The following is a 22,009-nucleotide window of genomic DNA, read 5'->3' on the forward strand; positions in this document are numbered from 1 at the left end:
ATTGAGAACAATGTCATGGGAATCAATCCCAAGAGCTGGGAACATGCTCTTGTGCCACTTCACCTTGTTTGCTGTACAGCAGTATCACATTGTAAAGAATCCTGGCTGTGTTTCATAGCAGGGAGTGTTGCTGCAATTGTGTTTCTGTCACAAAAAGATTTGCTCACTGCAGGAGGACAAGAAAAGTTTTGGGTCTCTACTTGGCAAGGGAAAAAAAGAGCAAACAGGTAAGCTGCTTCCATGCTGTGGTGTGATGCCAAGTCCAGAGCACCACACAGCGACGTGAGAGACTGAAAAGTCCAGTGGAGCTTCTACTCCTGGATGAGAGAAACCATTGTAATTTCTGTATTTATCTTCCAGGCCCAGGGAAGCCAGTAAAACAAAGCAGATGGGCAACCAACACACAGAGAAACCAGGCTCATCCCCAAAATGAAGCTGTGGCGCAGAGGTTGAGCCCATGGTGAGGCCAAGTGCAATGTTTTGGCCCTTGCTTGGCCACCTTTTCCTTAGGATGATCACAGCCTGCTAGCATTTATCCTCACCTGCCTGTTTCAAAGCAGAAGGCATCTTGGAGGTGCTGCTGTGAATATTTATGGGGGGGTCCTTGCTGCAGCCATGAAAGCCAGGCAGTGGTGAATGCAGGGAACTCCCTCACCCAAACCACTGAGCTGGCAGTGGCTGAGATTCCTTTCCTGTCAGCGTGGCTATGCTTCAGCCCTTTCCCTGTCTCATCAATAACTCATGATTGGGCATGTTTTATTTATATCCCCAAATGAAGCTCATTTTTCAGCTGGATGCTCTAGCATCCCAGGTGACTGTCACCAGCTCTGAGCACTGTGTGGTTCCTTCAGCCCTAGCTCATCCCTCATCTTCCTCCAGGCTCCAGGAGGCAAGAGGATATTGATCTCTTAGGGGGGTAATTGAATGAAAAAAGCCCCCAGCAGCCCAGAGGCAGATGATAAATCCTTGCAGGGAAGCCAGTGTGCAAATCAGTGTGTCCGAGGGGGCATTAACCCTTCCTGCTGGACAGGTACAGCATGTATGGGCATCCTGTGTGCAAATCCTGCCCATATCCCACCTGTTGGAACAGGAATGAAAGACAACTCTGCCTTGCTGTGGGTATATTACACAAGAGCAGTTGAACTGGCCCTTTGCTGTGCTGCATGGGGAGACCCAGGCTCTTTCTGGAGTGGTTTGGAAAATCTGGGCCTTGATTTTCACCCTGCAAAAATCGTAAGGGGTGAAATCCTTGTGCTCCTTGTGTGTATCTATGCATTCTTTCTGTTTTGCATGTAAAATTATGTGGGGGTTTTGGGGGTGTTATTAAAGCTAAACACAGAGGCTCGGGACTCTATCCCATATCTTCCCTTTATATTAAATGGTGATTAACCATTTGTTGTGCAGGTGGTTTTACTGGGCATTTGTTTTCTCTGTGACAACTACTCCAGCTGTCTCCCTTGAGAAAAGTCCAGGATGGCAAGAGCAGGTGCCTATTATTGATCAGGGCTTGTTTTTGTGGATGACTTTGCCCGCTGGCTGCAGGACATCACCCATCACCCTCTGTCCCATGTATCCCCTGGCACAAGGACATGCCACAGTGACACAGGGCAGCCCCTGAGGCTGGGAAGTGCTGCTGATTTGCATCTCTAGCTTGCAAGCTCGGACAGGCATTTTTGGAGAACAAAGAATAATTTCTTTAACCCAGATGACATTTAATCTGCTTTGTCATAGAGAGGAAAACCAGGCCTTGAGTTTGGAAAGCTGTAGAAGATCCACCAGGTCACTACTGGCCTATCTGCAGAGTGTGAGTGAAGGAAATGCAAATGCACGTGGTACTGAGATTTGATAGTTGGCATTGAACTGTTTTATAAACAAAACCCAGTTCACTGAAATTGTAAGATGTAGTGAGTTCAGAGTCAACAGAAACGAGATTTAAAAATATTGTTTCAGAATTACTATCTTGCTGCTTATAAGGTGTGTCTGAAGTTTCTTTTTTTGCACTGTGTATGTGTCACCAGAGAGGGTTTGGATGTTAAAACCATGGATCTAAAGGAAGTTTGTTTTCCCTGTTTGTCACTTCCTCTTGACTCCATTCCTTACATACACCTGTGGGACATTTTTGTCACAGTCTTCTAAGTCAGTGAATAATACAAAGCGGCTTGGCAGGCAGCGTTTAAAACGGGTGAGGAAATGCCTTGATTTCCTATTCCCCTGCACCTTTTCTCCACAGCATTTCTTCCCTTTTACAACTTTCTTTCTTTCTTCCCTCGTGTACAGGCATCTGACTTTGCATACTCACAGGGGAGTGCCAAATCACAATTCTTCATTTGTTTTGGAGCTGACAGGGAATCTGCAGTGGGTCTGTCTGGAGGCCAATCTGCTCCTGTGCCTCAGGGCCATGTCAAGGAGATTGTATTAGCTTCTCTGTTCTCTCAGTGTGGCAGTACTTTCCTTTTAATTGTAAAAATCCACCTAAATTTGACAGAATTGAAAGTCTGAAATCACCCCATGGACCCCCTCAGTAAATTCTGTGTATTGCTTTCCCTCCTCCTCAAAGTCTTAAAATTCAAGCTCCTACCAGGCTGATCTGTGCCTCCAGTGTGACATCAGGAACAAGCCAAAATTATAATCCCGTATCCGTAAAAATGAATCTTTTTCTTTAACCTCGTTCTTCTATAATCACCTACAAAAATATATTCTTTAAAAGTGCTAGAAAAGCAGGAACTGAAGTTATCTACAGACTGATGTTACTAATATGGGATATTTTATATATTTGCTGGCAGATTTAGGTTTAGGGTTTTTCCTGGTTTAGGGCAAATTTGGGAAGAAACTTCCAAAAGGGTTCCTCTAGAAAGCAGATTCAAGCAGCTTTTTCCTCAGCTGTTTTGGGAAAGGATTTCCTTGCGGAAAAGTGGATAAAGCTGCTTATTTAACAAACAGTATTCTTATTTAACAAGTATTCACGAGCACAAAAAAATGAATAGTATTAAACAATAAAACCTCTCGCTGTTCTGAAGAGATGGCAAATTCAGTAAATTCTTTGTGTGGGGTGTTGCTTGGCTTACTCAGTCTCTTGTCAGTCCCTCCTGCTCTGGAGATTCTGCATCCCAGGCCCTGGTGGGCCACAGGTGTGAGCCCCCAGCATTCTTCTGGGTTTTCAGTCCAGAGCAGGTTTGAACAGTTCCAAGAAAAAGAAAATCCACAGTCCAGGGAAATTCTCTGCCTCAATTAGCTAAAAACTATCTAAAAAGGAAAGGAGAGTTCTGTTCTGCTGTCTGTGCTGCAGACAACAGTCTGAGAAACACAGAGAGAGAAAGCTGAAGCTCTTTTCTCTATGTTTTTGAATACAGCTGCCTCAGGCATTCCACTGATTCTCCTTCTTCCCCCCCCCGATCTGGTTTTAAAGGTGCAAAACTTATTTCTGGGCTAAACAGATGAGTGAGGACACAATTCAGCATCATAAAGTCATCCCAGGACAGCTTTCTATCCTGTCTCAATGTAAATACCTGGTAAGGAAGTAGGTTTTTATTTCATACTTTGAAGGAATTACTTTGAATGGTAATGGACAAAATGAAATCAATTTATTAACTAGCAAAATATTTTAACAATGCATTCCAGAAGAGTAAGAGGACAAAAATAATGTGATGTGAAGTTTCAGCATTCTGGTTCTGGTGGAGTCCTGAGATGATAACAAGGCCACATATTGGCAAGGTAAAAGGTATGTATTTTAATTTTGTGTATTTGTAGTCTGTCCAAAGAAGATGTTTCTATGAGTTACAGATACAAACAAACTAAACAACACTGGCTTTTGCTGTAGGCTGAAATTACAGTAATTTTTCAATTACTTTCAACAAATCTGGTGGCCGCCAGCTGTTCTCCTAATGCAACTGTTAGCTAATAACAAGAAGTGCTTCCCCAGCTTTCTTTTCCCTCCTGGATATGCTGTGCTGGCTCATTTAGCTCAGTTAAAAGGAGTGATCTGTCTCATTGCAGAATGTCTTGGGAGGGGGTCTGAACAGGATTCCTCTATTCAATTTTTGCTCTGTTGCATGAGCTACTTACACCTCACTGTACTAAGGGCAAAGAAAACAGCACTCTGTGCCTCCTCCTAGGGTATAAGTCCTTGGAAAAAAAAAATCCATTGCTTTCTTTTAATATGGGTCTATAAAAGCTTTTCTCTAAATGTGCTGTGTTGTGCCTTTGAGGCTCACTGGGTCTGACATGCTGGAGTTAGGGTTGTGTCCTTGCCCAGGCTGGCAGCCTAGTGCTGAACTCTTCTCCTCTTCTTGGTTTCACTCAGCTCCTGAGGGTTATTGTAACCTAGTTTTTTTGTGAGCGATTTCCTTTCCTCTCTGTTCCAATTGCTCTTTTTGCTTTCCAGAGTACAGCCAGATTAATCATACAAAGCCATGGAAATCAGCAGTGTGTAATTCAGGGCTTGATAACTGACTGTGGGGAGGGCACAAGGGAAGGGTTGTGCTCTTTACAAAATTGCCACGTGATATATCAATCCTCAAGACTTACGTCTGTTTCCTTTTCTACAATATATTTCAGGAAACACAAACCAAAAGGAAACTAAGTGCCTTTTAAAATAAATGGTCTGTCTTTGCAACCTATACGCCCCTTCTCATCTGAGGGCATTGGAGTGTAGCAGAACAGTCATGACATAATGTTTTCTCCTCATACACACTCTTTTTTTCCACTGAGAAAACAGGGCTGAACAGAAAATGAATGCTTTGGGCATTTGTCCAGAGTCCTGCAGTGGGCTGTTCATGCTGTTGCTGTGTCTGTGCTGCTTGGAGAGATCATCATGCCTTGCACAGGGGCCAAATGCCAATTAGAGAGTAAAAGTGATTACAAACCAACAGTTGCTGAGGTATTTTTGTGTGAACATAATTTTCACCAAGGTACCTCAGATGAAATATGAAGTTAGCAGAGGCTCAGTGCTGTCTATGAGAAGATACAGCCTTTTCTCAGCTGGCACGTAACCAAGAAGAAATATCAGCCTTTTTCACTTCAAGGCTTTGCACATTACTCTTGGGGTTTTCCCCCCTCCCCTCTCTGCTTGCTTATATTTTGTTTTGCTTAAAATACGTTTGCATATCTTTAAAAGTTTTGGGAAATTATGAATTTAACTGATACCTCTAGCAGTGAGGAGGGCAGAGTCTTTCCTCCTAATTCCTTCCCAGTCTATTGCAACCATTTAAGTGGTCTAAGAAATGAAGGTAATTAAGAGTTTTTTAATCAAAATGGAGAGTCAGAACTCAGAGATGCATGAGATCTGCAGAGTTTTGATGTACCTGCCATTCGAAACTCCTTTGAGAGTCCAGGATAAGCTTTGTAACAACAGTCTGAATAAAAAGAAAGAGACGTTTTAGTGAGACATAGCTAATGACTGGGCAGTCAGGATATTCATGTGAGCAGAGAGATCCCAGCTCAGATCCCTCATGAGCCTGAATTAGGTCTGCAGTTGGAATTGACATCTCAGGTTATTTTAGGTTATCACCTGTGGCATGTACAGCTTCTGCATCATCATAGAAACAATGAACAAAGTTCGTTTTGCGAGACAAAAAAATACTTCTCCACTTGGATTCACTGCCAGTGCAACCAGAAAAGCACAGATATATGAATTCAATAACAGAGGTCTCTCGTCCTGAAATAATTCTTCCTCTGCCTTTAAGTGAGGGCTCCAAGGGTAAGCATTGTGTTTTCCAATATCTGTTCAGTAATCCTGCTAGAAAAGAAAATAATGTCCAGTTGGTTTACTTTACCAGCTGCTCTTGCCATATATTAACAATACCTGTGGTCTTACATCCCAGAGGTATTGGCAAGGTCTTTCTTTGACAAAATCATCCTTGATTGGTAAAGCAGGAAGAAATAACTCCTTTTGTTTCTATGATATGTAGCTGAATGGTCACAAAGATGAGATGTTTTCAGAAAGCAAGGAATTGAAGTAGTAATAATATGCTGTCTGTGTTGCACCTGTAAAGCAAGCATTGCTTCCCTGAGCAGTTCATTTCTTATGCATTTTCTTTCTTTGAATCTATTGTCATGTTTTCTGATGAACTCCCTTCCTGCCCTGGAAAGAGCTGTTGCTTACAGTTTTGTCTTCAAGCAATGAGCGTAATAATAGATAATTAAAATGACTCAAGAAATTCAGGCACTAGAGTACCCACATTTATACATTCCTTTCTGAGAAGAAAACAGGAAGAAATATGGGGAGGGGATAAAACAGACTGATTTGAACAACAAAAAGCAATTCTAGCATCTCTCACAGGGAAATTAAGATGATTCTGGTGTTTCTGATATATTTTTATTGAAAAATGGTCAAGAACTGAGCTCTTGTTGAGCAGGTTTGGGCTTTGTCTGTCTGTCTGTCTGGCCTAAGGTGTTACCATTTGGCACAGTGGAGCAGGCTGATTTCAGGTTGCCAGCAGCACAGGAGATATGCTGATGGTTAAAGCCTCACTGGCAGGTGCACCCTGATTATGGGAACCTCAGGGGGTGAAGTAAACCCTGCACAAGCCCTGACCCTTCAGCATATCCATATTACTTGGATAATTACTTGGATATTGGTTAATATAAATTAACTGCATGTTGGGCTCATGCTCCCAGTCCATGGGGACACACCCAATGAGAAAACAAGAGCTGGGTCCTGTTCCTGCTCCTAGGCATCAGGTGAAGTTCAGTGCAAGGGCAGGAGGATGTCATCAGCCTTTAAATGCCATCAAAGCTGAAGGTCTCCAGAGCCAGACTTGTGTCACAGAAAGAGGTTTGCTCATACATGTCCTACTCATACATGGGTCAGAGCTTGGATATCCTCTGTGTTCATTCCTTGGGGACCCATTTCAGGCCTGTGCTGCCTCCCCACCACTGCCACAGGGAATGGGATTTAGAGCTGCAATGCCTGGAGGGAGCAATGGGTTGTTGTGCTGGGACCAGTGGCACAACCTCCATTGCTCCCTTCACCCATGGTCTTTTTCTCAACCCTCCATGGTTGGTGTTTCCAGCACTGGCTTGCCAGAACTCTGCCACACCCAGAGTATTTTCCCCCAAACCCTTTATCTGCTACTTTTAATGCAGCTTGGGGTAACATGATATTTTCTTTTCCCAACAGTTGCACTGCTTTTTTTTTTCCTCCTGCACATAAGCATCAAATGCTGTTTGCTGAATATTTCTCTTGTTCTTATTTGGGCTGAAGGTTTCTGTTACCACTGGCCCTTAGGGGACCAATTTAGCTGCACTGAACCAGTTTTGGTGTTCAATTCCTTCTTTTCAAAGAGCTGCATTTACACATCAGTTGAACCCTTCGTATGCTGGCATCTTCCACACTTCCAGCTCAATGAATGTTTAAAAACGATATTCCTATCCCCACACACAGATATGCCTCTGCCTGCGAAATGCTGGGGGGACATGAAAGTCCTGCCGAGAAGTGGGGGAGATTTTGATGTAAATGACGTCCCACAAGGGACACAACCTCATTCCAGCTGAGTGAGGTTTTATGCACAGAAATGCAAAATATTCAGACCATGTATCATTAAAGTGTTGCAGGAAACCCTCCCCAAGCCAGTGAGTGCCTCAGTAAATTCTGAACTGCTGACCAAGTCTCAGTTCTCTGCCCCCACCTGTGCTATGAGATTGGCCTTTATAATTGCAAATGTGTCCTGCAGCATCCTGATGTTTGTGGGGCTCTTGTCCCTGGAAATTTTGACCCTGCTGGTGTCTTATGGGCATACCTTCATGGGCAAGCCTACAAAATTCACTCTGTTCTCTTCCAGTCCTAGTAAGAGATGCAGGAAGAGGAAGTGATTCCAGAGTCTGTTGTGTTTTTCAGATAAAATACAGAGGATTACAGTTCTTTTGGTGCCCACAGGTTTGCATTTGGATATTGGAAATGCACCAGTTGTGCATATTGTTTTAGATTATGAATTTCCTTCATGTAATCAGAGTTGTGATGTTGATATCATGGTGGAAGAGAGAAGGCTTTGTGTTTTATTGTAGGGAATTTTCAGAAGCATCATTCTATCATCAGCACATGGGTCTTTTCATGAGGCTGGGTGCCCTGCAATCACACAGAAGCTGTAGAAAAGCCAACCACACTGTCTTACTTGAATTGTCTTCCAATGCTCAACTGCCTAAGAATCAGCCTATTCAGATTTTACAGGATAAAGATATTAGAATGAGAACAAGCTCCTGCAGAGGATCCCTGAAGGTGGTGTGTGCATGTGTGCTACACTGAGTGTGTGAACACCCCTAAATTCTATATATTCCTTCTGGGGCATGAAACAGGATCCTTATTTCCTGTCAGATTGTAGCATCTGAGTGATTGATTGCAGAACCCTGCCTATTGCCTGCCTATCAGTTTAACTTCTCAAAGCCCTTTTGGAAGCTATGGTGCTGGTTAAGCAGAATATATAATTATTTGGAGTTCATTTTGCTGTAGCTGTTGGCACAATGGAATCCATATGGTCTTTCACCCTACTTGGCACAACCCTTTCTCACTGTAGGATGGAGAAAGCCTGATGCAAGGAACTGTGATGCAAGTGTTAGTACTTAAGATCTCCATCATAAGCTGCAGTAATAGAGATATGTGCTGGGTCTGGTGTGATGGGCTGGAAAGGAAAGTGATTTAATGCTGGTATTGTCTAAATTGTGTTTTAGTAGTTGTGTCCTAGTATTAGTGGTATATGATACCCTGTAGCCTGTACAGGGATATTTTGTGTGCAGGGTAATACACAATTTCAATGATTCTATAACAATGATTCTATTCTCACTCTGGCTGACTGTGACAGAGCATCCAAGAGAGGCATGTCCGCGTATTTCCCTTCCTGTCTTGTGTTATCCCTGACAGCTCCTGGATGCTGCTGCTCAGTTCTGCACTGTCAGACTCTGCTATTTAGGAATGGCACTGAAGCAGCATTATGTTTACTTTTCCTATTCAAAATGCATATCCTCCCTTTCCTTAAAGCTACAGAGAGAGTGGGGTGGCACATGCAGAAGGCCTCTGCAATGATCACCCAAAGCCAGGGACACTCTTCTCTCTCAGGACTCCCCCTGCAAAACATGCTCCAAACTGGCTCCTTTGGTAGCAAAGGTGTCAAGATGATCCCCAGCAGAAGCCCAAGGGGGATATTGGGATGCATTTATTTATTTATTGTGGCATATCCTCTCAGCTTTGGTAGTGAAGTTATTAAAATGAGGCTTGTCAGCACACTGAAGAGGATTGGGGGGCCTTTGCATCTTCCATGCGGTTTGATCCTGTGCGGCTCGTTAACACTCAGTTGCTTTTGTGATTAATTATTTAGTCTTCTCCCTTGGTACTGGGGTATAATAGCACAACCCCCCTTTCTGCTGAGATTCACAGTTCTTTGCTTTTCCCTTCAAGCCTCTCTCACCACCTCGAAGCTCAGAGCAAGCCTGTCCAGGCTGCAGCACTTAAAGAGCCCAGCAGCTCCAGAGCTGCTGCTGGTCCTGTGGCTCTGCTGGGAAAGGACAGGGGCTCAGTCCCAGCTTCTGCACTGCCCAAGTCGGGAGCAGTGGGACAGCTGCCCCTGAGTGCTCTGTCCCTCTGAGGATGACCTCTTACTTCAGTGGGTACTTGTGTGAGGGGAGACATCAGACCAGGCTGGCATTGACTCCGTGTGCAGCCAGACACAAGAATTGCAAATTGGAGGTGAACTTGTCAGCAGGGAGACTTTATTTGGGGAGTCAGCCTCGGCAGCCTTCTTCCCTTTCTCTTTTGGATGCCTTTTGAACAGCTTTCAGTTCAAGTTTTTGTAATCACCCAAGCGTTGCTTCTTCAGCCTTTTGTTTTTGGGGGTGTTACTCATTGCCTTGATTTGCTGTCTCTGGTCATTTGTGCAAGGAAATTTGTCAGGTCTCTGCACGTGGCAGGAGCTTGTGCCCATTGCGGGGCAGGTGTGGGGTGACCCTGAGTGTGCTGGTCTGTGATCACACACTGGATGTGTGTGGACTGGCATAGGGTGAATTTGGGTCCAGTGGGGGCTGTGATTGTTACTGGTGTTGTGTTTCAAAATGGGTGAGCTGAGAGCTTGCAGCTCCTGAACCTGTTCTCTAGGCATCGAGGCCATGGATCATGTGCAACTGGTGGCCAGTGCAGGGCTAGAGGAACCCCCATTGCTGGAAAGCACCTTCTTCCTTCCCCAGCTGTCCTTGGCTGTGCTTCCTGTGTGAAGCTGCTGGAAAAGGCGAAGCCTGGGGTCTGAATAATTACCAAGGAATTAGCTGTGTTTTCTTTATGCCACAGTCTCTCCCCTTCCTCTGATGTTTGCATCCTTTTCCTTTCATCTCGTGCCTCTGTGGCAAGTGCCTTGCACAGCCATGGGATGCGTAGGAGGCTCAGCCCAGGGGCAGGCAGGCACATCCAGTGCAGCAAGGGCTGGATCCTCTCCCCACCCTGCAGATGTGCCAGATGTAACTCAGAGGGTGTGAGTCTGTCCTTTGCCCTGCTGCAAACTCCCTGTCTGCTGCTAGATGAGCCACTCTTCCCTCAGAGCCATAAAACAGCAAAGTGCCAGCTCCCCTCCCCACCAAAGATGTTGGAAAAGCCTAGGAAGCTGATCAAGCATTAGTCTTGGTTTCTTTATGCTTTATTAGGGCCCATAAATTAAATGGAAACTCACAATAATGTGGAAGAGAGCCAGGGAGAGCAATTATTTGTCGGAAAGACAACATGACTAACGGCTTTGCTACGTGTTAATTGAAAACGTTGGAAATTTTAGCAATGTAACACCTGAAGGCAGCTGGTACATGAGCGTGTAGAGCAGACTACAACAGGCTGCATCACTCACTCCTGTTTAGGGAGACCAGTAGTAACCAAAAGTTGTGGATCAAAGAGCATCTTTAAGACTTGCAGCCAGATGATGGAGCCACAAAGCCCCAGACCTCTGATATCCCCATCTCTGTTTTAAAAGCTGACGCTCCTGTTTGCAGACCAATTTACTGTCTCTAAGTGTCTGTGCTGCAGTTTCCCCATAGGTTATAATTTGGGATTTGTCATCCCTTACAGGTCCTTTGGGCATATTTCACTTGACCTCCCAAGTCTGTACTTTGCTGTAGATCTGTGCCAATCCCTCCTGGGGCTGCCTGTGCAGAACTGTGGGTGCTCCTGTCCCCTGCCCACGTGCCCTCAGCACTTTCCCATGCAGATCCAAGACCTCAGACACCTCCCAGTGCTGTGTCAGGGTGAGATCCTACAGCAGTGGATCCCTGTGGGCCCTGGCTCCCACCACAGCATGATGGGGACTGTCACTGCATTGGGCAGTGTCACCGAGGCCCTCCCTGTCCCTGGGGGCACATCCAGCTTCTGGGAAAGACATTTCCAATGGGAGAATCCTTGTGTGTGCCTCCACTTCCAGTGTCCATTAATAGCACATTAGTAGCCTGCTGGGTCAGAGATTCTGAGGGTAACACATAAGCTGGAAAGAATCCAGAGCAGAGGCTGGACTGGCTGCCCTGGCAATTAGGTCATAGTAAAATTAAAAGTCAAGCCCTAAATGTGCATTTCTTTTTCAAACTTAAGCAGCTCTCACAATTACACTGGGTCACACTATAAGAGTAGGTGCACCAGGTATAGTTTTTTCACAGCAAATCAGCATTTCAAGATCCCAGTATCATAACCATTGAGCCATATTGATAATATTATTTATTAATAATTACCATTTCAGGGTCTGGGACTTCATATATAGGCTTCAATTTATTCCACTACTTAGTTTACTTAGTGTTCATGGATCAATTCATGTTACAGGGAAACTAATATACATAATAACTTGTGGGATTCAGGCAGTCTATAGGAATATGTTTACTTTCTTTCAAGAAAGTTTCCAATAAATTAGCAAAATAGAAGCTACTTCTGTAGTAAAAGAGTAGATAAAGAGAGTTAAAGTACATATTATATACAACATCTTGGTAAAGTGTCACAAAATCCTCAAATAACTGAAGTGATTTTATTTATATTATGTTGTTTTTTTGATGTGCTTGATTATATTCTGCGGTGCCCTAAGCACCTTGACTTCATAAATAAAACAATTATGTGGAATCTTCGTAATATGAAAATTAATGCTTAAATGCTCAGAGACATAAATATTCCAGCAGTTTTTCTAAGGCTAGTGATAAGGGTTCATAAACATGTTAATTTTTCCACTCTTAAATATTTCAGGTCAATGGAGTACAAGAGGAGATGTTAACAAAACCTGTGCTCTTTTCATAAGAGACTGGAGTGTTTGGAGGGCAGCTGCTCTTCTGCAGCACTCCAATAACATCTCCAGATACCGCAGCAGCAATAAAGCATGACAGGATTGTATAATAACTCAATTTATCACATTTTTAGTAACATGAAGAGGGTATGTTACAGCAGCCATCTAACCCATGTGTCCTTTGAGAGCCTTGGGCAATTTGGGACAGTTACTGCAGAGGGCCACCATTTATTGTTTTGGTCTCTGAACTCACCAGAGTCCCTTGGGGGTGGTGCATGGAGTGTTTTCTTCTTGGAAGGGACTGGGAGCAGGACATGCACTTGTGCCTGTCCCACCTGCCTGCCAGGAGGGGCTTTGGGAAGGGGTAAAGCCAGTTTGATGCAAGGACATTTTAAACCTGCCCAGCCCAGTTTCCCTCCTGAGCTGACCTGGAGCCCTTACCTGCATCATTTATGTGTTTCCCCCCTAGCTCTGGGACCTGGGGGATGGGGCAGATGGAAAACCCTGGACTGGGAGTGCCTTTGTGCTGAGTTTATAGTGGGAGCCTGTCTGGCCATTGGTGCCCTCTCCAGCCTGGGCTCAGCTCTCCTGGGAGCTGGTGTGGTTCTGCTTTGTGTGCATGGAAGGAGCCACACATTACCACAGTGTATCCCCCAGGAGGGGAACTGCTCCAAAGTCCTCAGTGGCCAAAGAGTCATCACAGGATAATGCTGCAGGCAGTCTCTGAATGGACAGCCCCTTGCTGATTAGCACAGTGTAGGAAAACTGTGGGTTCTCTTCCCCCTTGTGTAGATTTGCACATCTAATGATCACTTGGGTAGCAGACATGTAAAATTGGGTTGGATGGAAAGATTTCCAAAAAGATGCTACTTGACCCCTGCTACCCACACATTCCAGAGCTTCCCAGTAGCCAGGAGGTGTCCCAGAAGAAGATAATTAGGCTTGTGCTATTTCAACTTCCTCTGATCCCTGAGAAAGAGTTAATTACAGTCTTTTCCCTCTTGCTCAAAGGTGGCTGGGTATTATTATCAGAGCTGTAATTATTCATGCTAATTGCTTATTTGGAGAGGGAGAGAGCATGAGAGAGAGAAGCCCCAGACTCCCCCTCAGTGATTAGCAGAGCAGACCAGGTGCACTTTGCGCAGGCTGGTCCGAGGTGGTGCTGGGGCTGGAGGGAGGTTGGGGATGCTGGAGTGGCTGTGAGCGAGCTGTGGAACAGCCCTGGTCCTGCTCATGCTGCCACCTCCTCCGGGACTGAGGAAAAAGAGCATGCACTTCTTGCAGACCTTCCTCTGGTGGAGGGCACTCCGAGGTAATTGTACTGCTAAATGGACTCTTCATTTGTTTTGTGGCTTAATTAACCTTTCATCATTTGTTTTGTTTTGTTTAAAATCTCAGGGTGGGTTGTGAGATGCATGTCTGGGGTCTGTGATTAAGCTCATCTGCAGATCTTGCAGCTGATATTTCAATAACTGAAGACAACTTCCACGATCCCCTGACTGCCTCTGCATTCCTGGGTTTCGGATGGGATGGGGAAAAAGAGATGGCATGTCTGTCCCCTTCCCCAGTTATGGGCTTTTAATTACAAGGCTGATTGCCTTTGGAGGCTTATTCCTGTAACCAGATCTGGGGCTTGCTTGTTAAAAGCAGTGGGTTTAAGCCTTATTTGTTGGTGACTAAGGGTATCAGAAACGAGATGGTCTTGATTAGATGCTTTGAAGGCAGCAGTATAGTAAAATTTAGCATGCTGCAGAAGCTGGGACGTTGTGGGAGAACAGAGTGGGAAGCTGTCTCCTTGGGCACACCTGGAGCAGTTTGGAGATAGTGTGTGCTGTGGGCATGGTGGCACGCTGGCTTCTTCTGAAGTGACCAAGTGTTTGGTGAGGTGGGTGCTTGTTGGGAGAACTTGAGTCATCCCTGAGAAGTAATTATTTTATTTGGCTTTATTTTTTTCCTGGAACAGCAGGACTTTGTGTTCTGCTTGACTAGGGTTGCAGACTGCTCCTGGTATCTAATCTCTGCATGAGTCAGTGCAGTGGTGAGCAGTGCTGTGGCAGTGGGCTGTTTGCTGTTGCTCTTTCTGTTTTCTTTTAAGTCTTTGGTTCCTGCTGTTCTTAAGGCTGAGGAAAACAACCTTAAGAATTGCACTTATAGGTGACGTAAACTATGCAGGTTTTAACAAAATAACTGGAAGTAGTTGCCCCTGCCAAATACCTTAGGATGTTCCTCTATCCTTCTATAAAGGTGTCTGTGCTGTCCTCCTTATGGACAGCAGCCATGTGCTGTGCTAAAAGCCAAACCCACTGCTCTGCTTTCTAGAGAGCTAAAATTATGATTCATATGCTTTAACTTCCTAACTGGCCATAATTATGTTTTAATGTACTGAATAAGCTTTTCATCTGGATGTTTTACTACTGACTTAAATTTTGCAGACTTTCCATGTTCCCATCCTCTTCCTGACAGAAGAATTGGCTGGGGACAGAGCACTGCTGCAGCAGGGACTGCAGTCATCCCCATCCTCTGGGGTGGGAGACAGGGACAGGGATAGGGAGACATTTCCTTGTGAGTATCAGAGAAGTTTGGATTGACAAAGAGATCAGAGGCTTGGGTCACTGTTCTAACAGGTATTGTGCTGCTGAGTCTCAGCTTAAGGTTTATTTGTAGTTTTTTAAGCCTTTTGCATGTTGCTTATTGAGAAAACAGTTCACCTTCAAGAAGCCACAGATTCCAAATATGGAGCAGTGATATACAATAGAAATTGCATTTAGAAACCCAGTTCATCTAAATCTCGATCCCCTAAAGACAGCAAACATTTTACTTTGAAAATTTGTAGGAATTAAGAGTCTTTTTAATTCATGCGGTGTCTGGCCAAAGTGCCATTTAAAAATTTTTTTTGTTCTCCTCATATTTTCTAACAATTATAACTTCATCCTTTGGTTTTTGTTCCCAAGCTCTGTGTATGAGCACGTTATCCAGCTAATTACTACATACTGCTTTCTGTTATCCAGCTAATTACAACTTACCCTTTCCTATGGACTTTAGATTTCCCAAACACCTCCTAAATAACACTGTTGTAGAAGATCAATGTACCTTTGTGTGCTTTCCATAGCAAACCTCCCATGCCCTGCCAGCAGCTCTTGCTGCCTCTGTGTCTGTGGTTTACTCCTTGTGGTGGAGTTGCAGGGCTGTGAGTGAATTGACTGTCTGGTACCTGTGTCACTTAATAGTTCAACTCCATGTACAAATCGCTGGGCAGGTCAGAAATCTTCAGGGTTTTAGAGCTGATCTTTGCATTACAAGGGGTTGAAGTGTGTTGTGTTGCTGCCATCCAGGAGAGGGATGCTCCAGAGGAATGTGCTCTGGAGAATACCAAAGCCCATGGGAGACTGTGATCTCCCTAATGAGGGAAACACACCCCTCCATGGAGCACCTACACATGGCCACAGTGTGTGCCTGGCTCTCACTGAGGTCCCTGATTGTGGGCCTCTGCAGAAACAGAATTTGCTTTGAAAATCTCTCCAGTTCTTATATTTTTCAACTCTGAGTTCTTGCTCCATCTATGCCTGGTATATCTGGGAGGGGGGGAAATGTAGGGGGGAGCCCTTACACAACTGGGTGTGATTAGTGAATATCACAGAAAAAGACAACAAAGCACAGTAAACATCTTTGTGTTAGCTATCAGAACACAGGAGCTGACAAAAGGTATTTGGGCAATGACAAAATGCTCTTCTCAGAGAATACCTACACTTTTCTATGGCCACCCATAGCAGAACTCTGGGCCAAGCCCCAACAGTGTGGGACTGTGCAGCCTCAGAGCGGTTTTTCTACAGGTTAGCCCTGGGAAACATCCTAGCTGCTCCAAAGTGTAAATTTCTGCTCCAAAGTGTAGTTCCTGTAGCAGGTGATTTCCTTGGGGTTGGGTTTTTTCCTCACTTTCTGAAACAACATTGTGAAAGGCAAGTGCTGATAGGTTTTTTTTTTCTTTTTCCTAGAGGTATTGCTATTTCCTTTCTTTTCTCTCATAGCACTCATGAAGGCATCCCTCATTATCCTCATCCCTGACAGAACTTTCAAACCCTTGCTCAAATCCTTCCTTGTCATTTTGTCTGACATGCAGTGGTGACATAATGTGACAGGGACATATGTAACAAGTTTCTGTGGAGAGACATATGTAGGAATATATATATGTGTATAAATATTTTGGTAGTACTTAAATGTATTACCAGTTTCTCCCACATTCCTTTGCTGGTGCACAACTGATGGTGGGGATTTAGTGTGTTATCCCCAAGCTCCCAGGCAGACACATTGCAGCTTTCTGCTATAGTCCACTTTCGTGCTCAACCAGAGCTGAAAGGTCTTTTATAAAGTACCACTGTTCACTTTCCAACATATCCCAAGTAAATATTCTTGATAGTATTATCTTGACAATAAATAACCTGTGCTGCTCCTGCTTTGTGCTGTGTTGTTCCCTCCCCCTCTGTGGCACTGTGCAGTTCCCACTCCAGCGTTTCCTACTGAAGTCTGTAAAGCTTTGCTGTTGTGGCTGCATGAGGGCCTTTTGTATGTCCATGACCACAAAATGAATGAGTGCTGACCTTGTAGGGATCTGATTGAGCTGTCCTGGGTCCATAACTCAGTGGAAATAACAGTGTGTAATCTTACTCCTTACATTATCAATACCATAGTGCAAAAAGCCCATGTGAGCTGTCTTAACCCACTCCCCATCACCTTCTAGTTGGCTGCTCTGTGTCTTCAAAAACTCCTGGCTTCAGGGGCTGACATATATTTAATTTTTTTTCTTTCTTTACTCTTTGTGAGACTTAATTCAAGTTAGCACATGAATTTTGTGTCTTGCTGAGTTTACATGAGGGGAACAGCAAAGGCAAATGTCAAAAGAGGATCTCATTTCTGTCAAAATGCTGGGAAAGGAGAAGATAAATGGTATCCTGTGCTTCTCATGCACTTGACTGTATTATCAGCAAGTTACTATGATGGCCAAGTCAGGCCCTCCTGGCTTCAATACCTGACTTTTGAATCCCAAATAGCCTGTTGTAAATGGGTTGAAATCTGTTTTGAAGCCTAATTCCCCCTGACATCTGGTGTTTTTGTTTGGTTTTGGGGTGGTGTTTGTTTTTGTTGTTTGGGCTTTTTTAATAATTTATTTTTAAACTGTCTAGTAGTTATTTACTATGGTAGGTTGGCTTATACAGGCAACAAAGCAAGAAAAATAAATCAACTGTGCATTGCAGCAGCACCTTCTTTCTTACAGGAAGAAAAGGAACCCTGTATATATGTGTGTGTAAGAACAAAAATATTAACCTGCATCCCTTTCTGTCCCCGTTGTCCTCCTGCAGCTCTCTGTTAGCCATTTTAAAAGGAGCTGTGAGTCCAAGTGCAGGGACATGCTGCTCTCTCGTGGAGCTCCACGCATTGCAGGCAAGGCTGGAGCACAGCACTGCTCTTCCTTGCAGCCTTAGGCTCAGCCCTGCTGTAGCAGCCTCTGAAACCACTGATGCTTCTTTTTGGAAGGGAAAAGGAGATTTTACAGGTGATGAGATGAATGGCTTTCCTGTCTTTATTTTCCAGCCAGCCCCTGCCTTGGGATGGAAGATGCAGGAATACATTGTGGAGCTGGCTTGGCTTTGGGGGGCAGTAAGGAAGGATGAGGACATGATTGATGGTAGGGACAGGTTTCTCCAGCCTTTTGGAGGGATTAGTCCTTCTGAAGAGCCTGTATACATACCCAGAATTTTAGAGGCTTGTGTGCATGTCTAGCGTGTTCCCAGAGGCAGAGTGCTGGGCACTGCCAAACACGGGGCTAAATCCCTCTGGCAAAAAGCAGAGCGCACCTGAGGTCTGGGATGTTCCCACAGAGGAGCAGGAATTGCCCTGCATGCCTCCTGCTCCGTTGAGGACTCTGCTAAATCCTACCGTCATCCAGCAGCTTCTGTCTCTTGGAAAATTTGGTAAACAAATGATAAATCTAACGTGTGTGTCCGAACAATGTGGTTTTCTGGAGAAGAGCCCTCTCCCCTGCTGAGGTTGGGGCGGGGGGAGAGCTTGGCAGCCTGGCTGTAATCGCAAGAGGGCAGAGCTGGCTCATGGCTCGAGAGCTCCTCCAGCTCACGGCCCAGCAGGGACAGCGGGGCTGGCCTTGCCCTTGGCACCGATGGCAGCCGGAGCAGCCTGGGCTGTCGGCACAAATGTGACTCCATCCCTCCGAATGTGCCCTTCAGTGTCACCTGGGGGGATATATAGATGAGACAGGAATATCTCTTGTGACTCTTGCTTTGGAAGGTCAGCGGTACCTGTGCTACACTTGTGGGTGGTCTCTCTATGACGTTAATAAAAGCTTCATATTAATATTGATGTTAGAATTGAAAACATAAATTGATTGCTAATTAGCTGCACTGTGGCTTGAGCAGTGCTGGTAATAATCCATGAGGACAGCTTCAGTAGCATTGCCTGCTCTGAACTCTGCAAATAGCATAAATGAAGATCACAGGTCCTGTTTGCAGTTAAAATAGTAGAGATGCCATTGCTAATGAACACGTTTTCTGAGCAGACACTTAGCAGGCCAATAATAGTGGCACATTCTGAGCCTATCTTTTGTGACATTGCCTGGAAGGAGCTGGAATGATCATGGTGGGAGACTGCCTCCTGGTCACCTGTTGGTGGTTGCTCTTTGCACTTTCAGGTAATGCAGAAATGCAGAGTTTAAGGCTTTTAAAGAAATTCTAAATTTAGAGTGATGGGAGGAGAAAGTCTTGTAGCATCTCTTTCAGTTCCAATAGAAAATAATGACTTGGATAAGTTCAGCCACTCCCTCTGGGATCCTGCCTAGAGACTGAAGTGTAACACAGTGCAGGTACTTTTTGGAAGTCCTTCTTGCTGAGATTGAGCCTCTTGTCTCTCTCTGAGCTGCTCTGGCTCCCTGTAGAGTAACCTGGGATGGGAGAGACTTTTGTTCTAACTTCATCTGATCAAGAGCAGAACTAAAACATGAGTGCCCACACAGAGGACACTGAGATCCCTGATCCTAGACTGGAGACAAAGTCTGTGCTGAATATCTGCACTGCAAACACAGCCTGGATGCTGACGAAAGTTCATCAGAGCCATGAAGTAATTTGAAAGTGAAAATTTGAAATAGCCCAAGACTCTGTCATGTCTCTGAGCATATTGTCTGTCTGAAGAAAACCCACAGGTCATCCTTCCCCACCTGCACTGCCATCACTCTCAGTCCATGACTGCAGCTGTCTGTCCTGTGGATTGGCATCCAGGCTCCCAAGTGCTTCTTAAGAAGGGTCTGTGGAGGTAAGAGATGCCACCCAACTTGTCTGCTCCCCTCAGCCTCAGGATGAGAGGATTTGTAGACTGTCCCCAGCACAAAGGAAAAAGTGCTGCTCACTTCAGCTGGTTTTCACCCTGCCACAGGGAAAGGTGTGGTCAGCCAGAGTCCCAGGGCTGTGGTGGGAGGTAGTCCCTGCTTCCCGCACTGAGAGTCCAATTAGATCAAAGTTCCAAAAGGCAGCTGAAGCACAGCAGAAACATCTTGTCCTTGGGAGATTAGTGGCTGAGTCATGCTGCCTTTGCTCTTCTGTAGCTTGGGAGCTTCTCTTCCTCAAGGGATTTTTCAGTTTTCTTTTAACTTGGAGGATTTTTGGAGCTTCATGGCAGAGAAACAACTGGCAGGGCTGGATTGCTTTACTTCAGCTTTCCTCCCAGCTGCAAGGTGCAATCCAAAACCATTTCCTTGTCAACAGATTTTCCTCTTGGCTGTTTTAGTCTCCATGCCAAGGAAACGCAGCTTTCTCAGTTCCTCGTTTCAGCACTAACTTAGGTTGGCACTGGTTGTTTTCTACTATTGGGCTTAGTAGGGTTGGACATTTTCCTTCACTTTTTCCCCTTTCTTCTTTCCTTTTTTTTTTCTTTTTTAATTCTTCCTAACTGGACAATCTTTGAACATGGGGAACTGTTTGGAAGCAATGTTATCCTTCTGAAATGTAGCTGAACTGTAGTGCACTTCCTGCACAGGTACTTGCTGCACTGGGGAGGGTTTTTGATTTGTGCTGTGCTTGATGTTCTGGACAAGGAGTTATCAGCAGGAAATCTTTAATGGCTGTTATTTAGGCTGGTTTGTGTCAAAATAGAAATCCATGGCACAACTCAACTGAATGGTTTGAAGTGTGGCGATCAATACAAATGTGACCTGTGCAATTTTTAGGTAAGACTCCACACAATCTTCGCTCAAGTTTTCTGAGTTTCATTGATGCCATGAAGTCCAGCAGTGAAGTTATGATGAATGAACAACTCTACATTCTCTGTAATTTCTACTGGGGTATGGGAATAGTGTGGCATTTTTGGCCCTTTCCTCCAATTCTTTCCTGGAAAGAAAAATTGGAGTTGTAAAACTGAAGGCAGAGCCATGCCATCACCCAAGCCATGCTGGCAATCTCTTCTGTGATTGGGGAGCAGCTCCCATGTGCAGCTCTGTCAGGGTTCAGAGTCAGCTCTGCCATCCATCCCTCTGTGAGTCTGCACTAAGCAGGTGCAATAGTGGTGTCTGGATTACAGATTCTCCTCTAATGAGGTGACGGTAGGTGGTGCATGCCATTAACCTTCCAGGCTGCTCTAATTACTCAGTTTCTGATCAGACACAGCTTGTATTAATATGTGATGGCTGAACTCAGTAGAGTGTTGCTGGAGCATCTTAGGCTCTACAGACTCCTGAGCAGACTCCTCTTTTTGCTTGCCTCATTCCCCTGCTCCATGCACAAGGAAAGTAAGCTTGAAGCTCAGACTTGGAAGAAGGGTTGGGGAGGGAATAGGGACAGAAAACTAAAACTAATATTAAAGAAAAAGCACACTGCAAAAACCTCTCAAGTTTTTGTGTGTGTTTCCACTTAGTAATGGTCTATATTTTTCTTCGTATTTTTCTTTCTATATTTTTCTTCTTTGCCTCTTAATTTTTGCCTCATTGGTCTTGGGAGTTGCTTTCAATGGAACTTTCCAAATTTGCATCCCCACCACTCACTTATTTTGTTCAAACACTTTTTTAATCCTCTTTTGTCCCTACCTGAGCCCAGCATTTTCACAAGGAAAAAAAAAGCTTCTTTCAGTGGTTGATTGTGTTTGCTCTCCAGCTTGCTGGATGGGTGACTTAACTCCTTGGGCATGTAGTCCATAGAGCGGTGGTGTCTAGGGGCAGAAAAAGAGTGCTTGGGTTGGGAGGATGTGTCCCCATAGCTCCTGGAGCAGAGCCAAATCCTGGGGCCAAGGGTGATGGGGTGCACCTGTCTGAACAAGAAAAGCTCCCCTCTAGAGCAGGTAGGTGTCTATGGTGATATAGGAGGCACCAGTGGTGGGGCTGGCAGCTGTGGCCTCCAAACTGGAGCAGCATGAGGAGAATCCCAAAACCTGAGCACTGGGCTGGCTCTTCAGGGTGCTGTGCAGAAACAAAGAGAAGTGGCCCTGACTTCTCCCATTGATCCAAATGTCAGCGCAAAGCCTGAGGAGAGATTTCCCAAATACCACAGATGAGTTGACAGGAGGACACAGAAGGAAAAGGACTTTCCAAAGTGAAACAGACACAGTGGGAGACATTGAATTAGCAAGGGAGCTGGTGGTAAACATTGTCCTCATCTTGACGGGAATGCATGTGGAACATAAACGTTGGTACGTTTGACTTAACATGACTGAAGAGCCTCATCTAAGATGCAGAGTAATGAATCTGATGTTACTTAGATCTGAACTTGTCCCTAGGCAATGACATTTGCCTCAGTGAAGACTCATCT

The 22,009-nt window shown here is 44.8% G+C and overlaps 1 protein-coding gene across 1 annotated transcript in view; it reads left to right on the forward strand.

Moving 5' to 3' along the window:
* Positions 1–390: 390 nt before the first annotated feature.
* Positions 391–22,009, forward strand: part of GRIP2 (glutamate receptor interacting protein 2) — a 118,610-nt gene continuing 96,991 nt past the window's right edge. The window contains exon 1 of the mRNA XM_031056381.1: positions 391–460. The gene's annotated coding sequence lies outside the window, so the exon portion shown is untranslated. The remainder of the gene's footprint in view (positions 461–22,009) is intronic.

Source organism: Geospiza fortis, unplaced genomic scaffold (assembly GCF_000277835.1).
Source record: "Geospiza fortis unplaced genomic scaffold, GeoFor_1.0 scaffold70, whole genome shotgun sequence".
NCBI lineage: Eukaryota > Metazoa > Chordata > Aves > Passeriformes > Thraupidae > Geospiza > Geospiza fortis.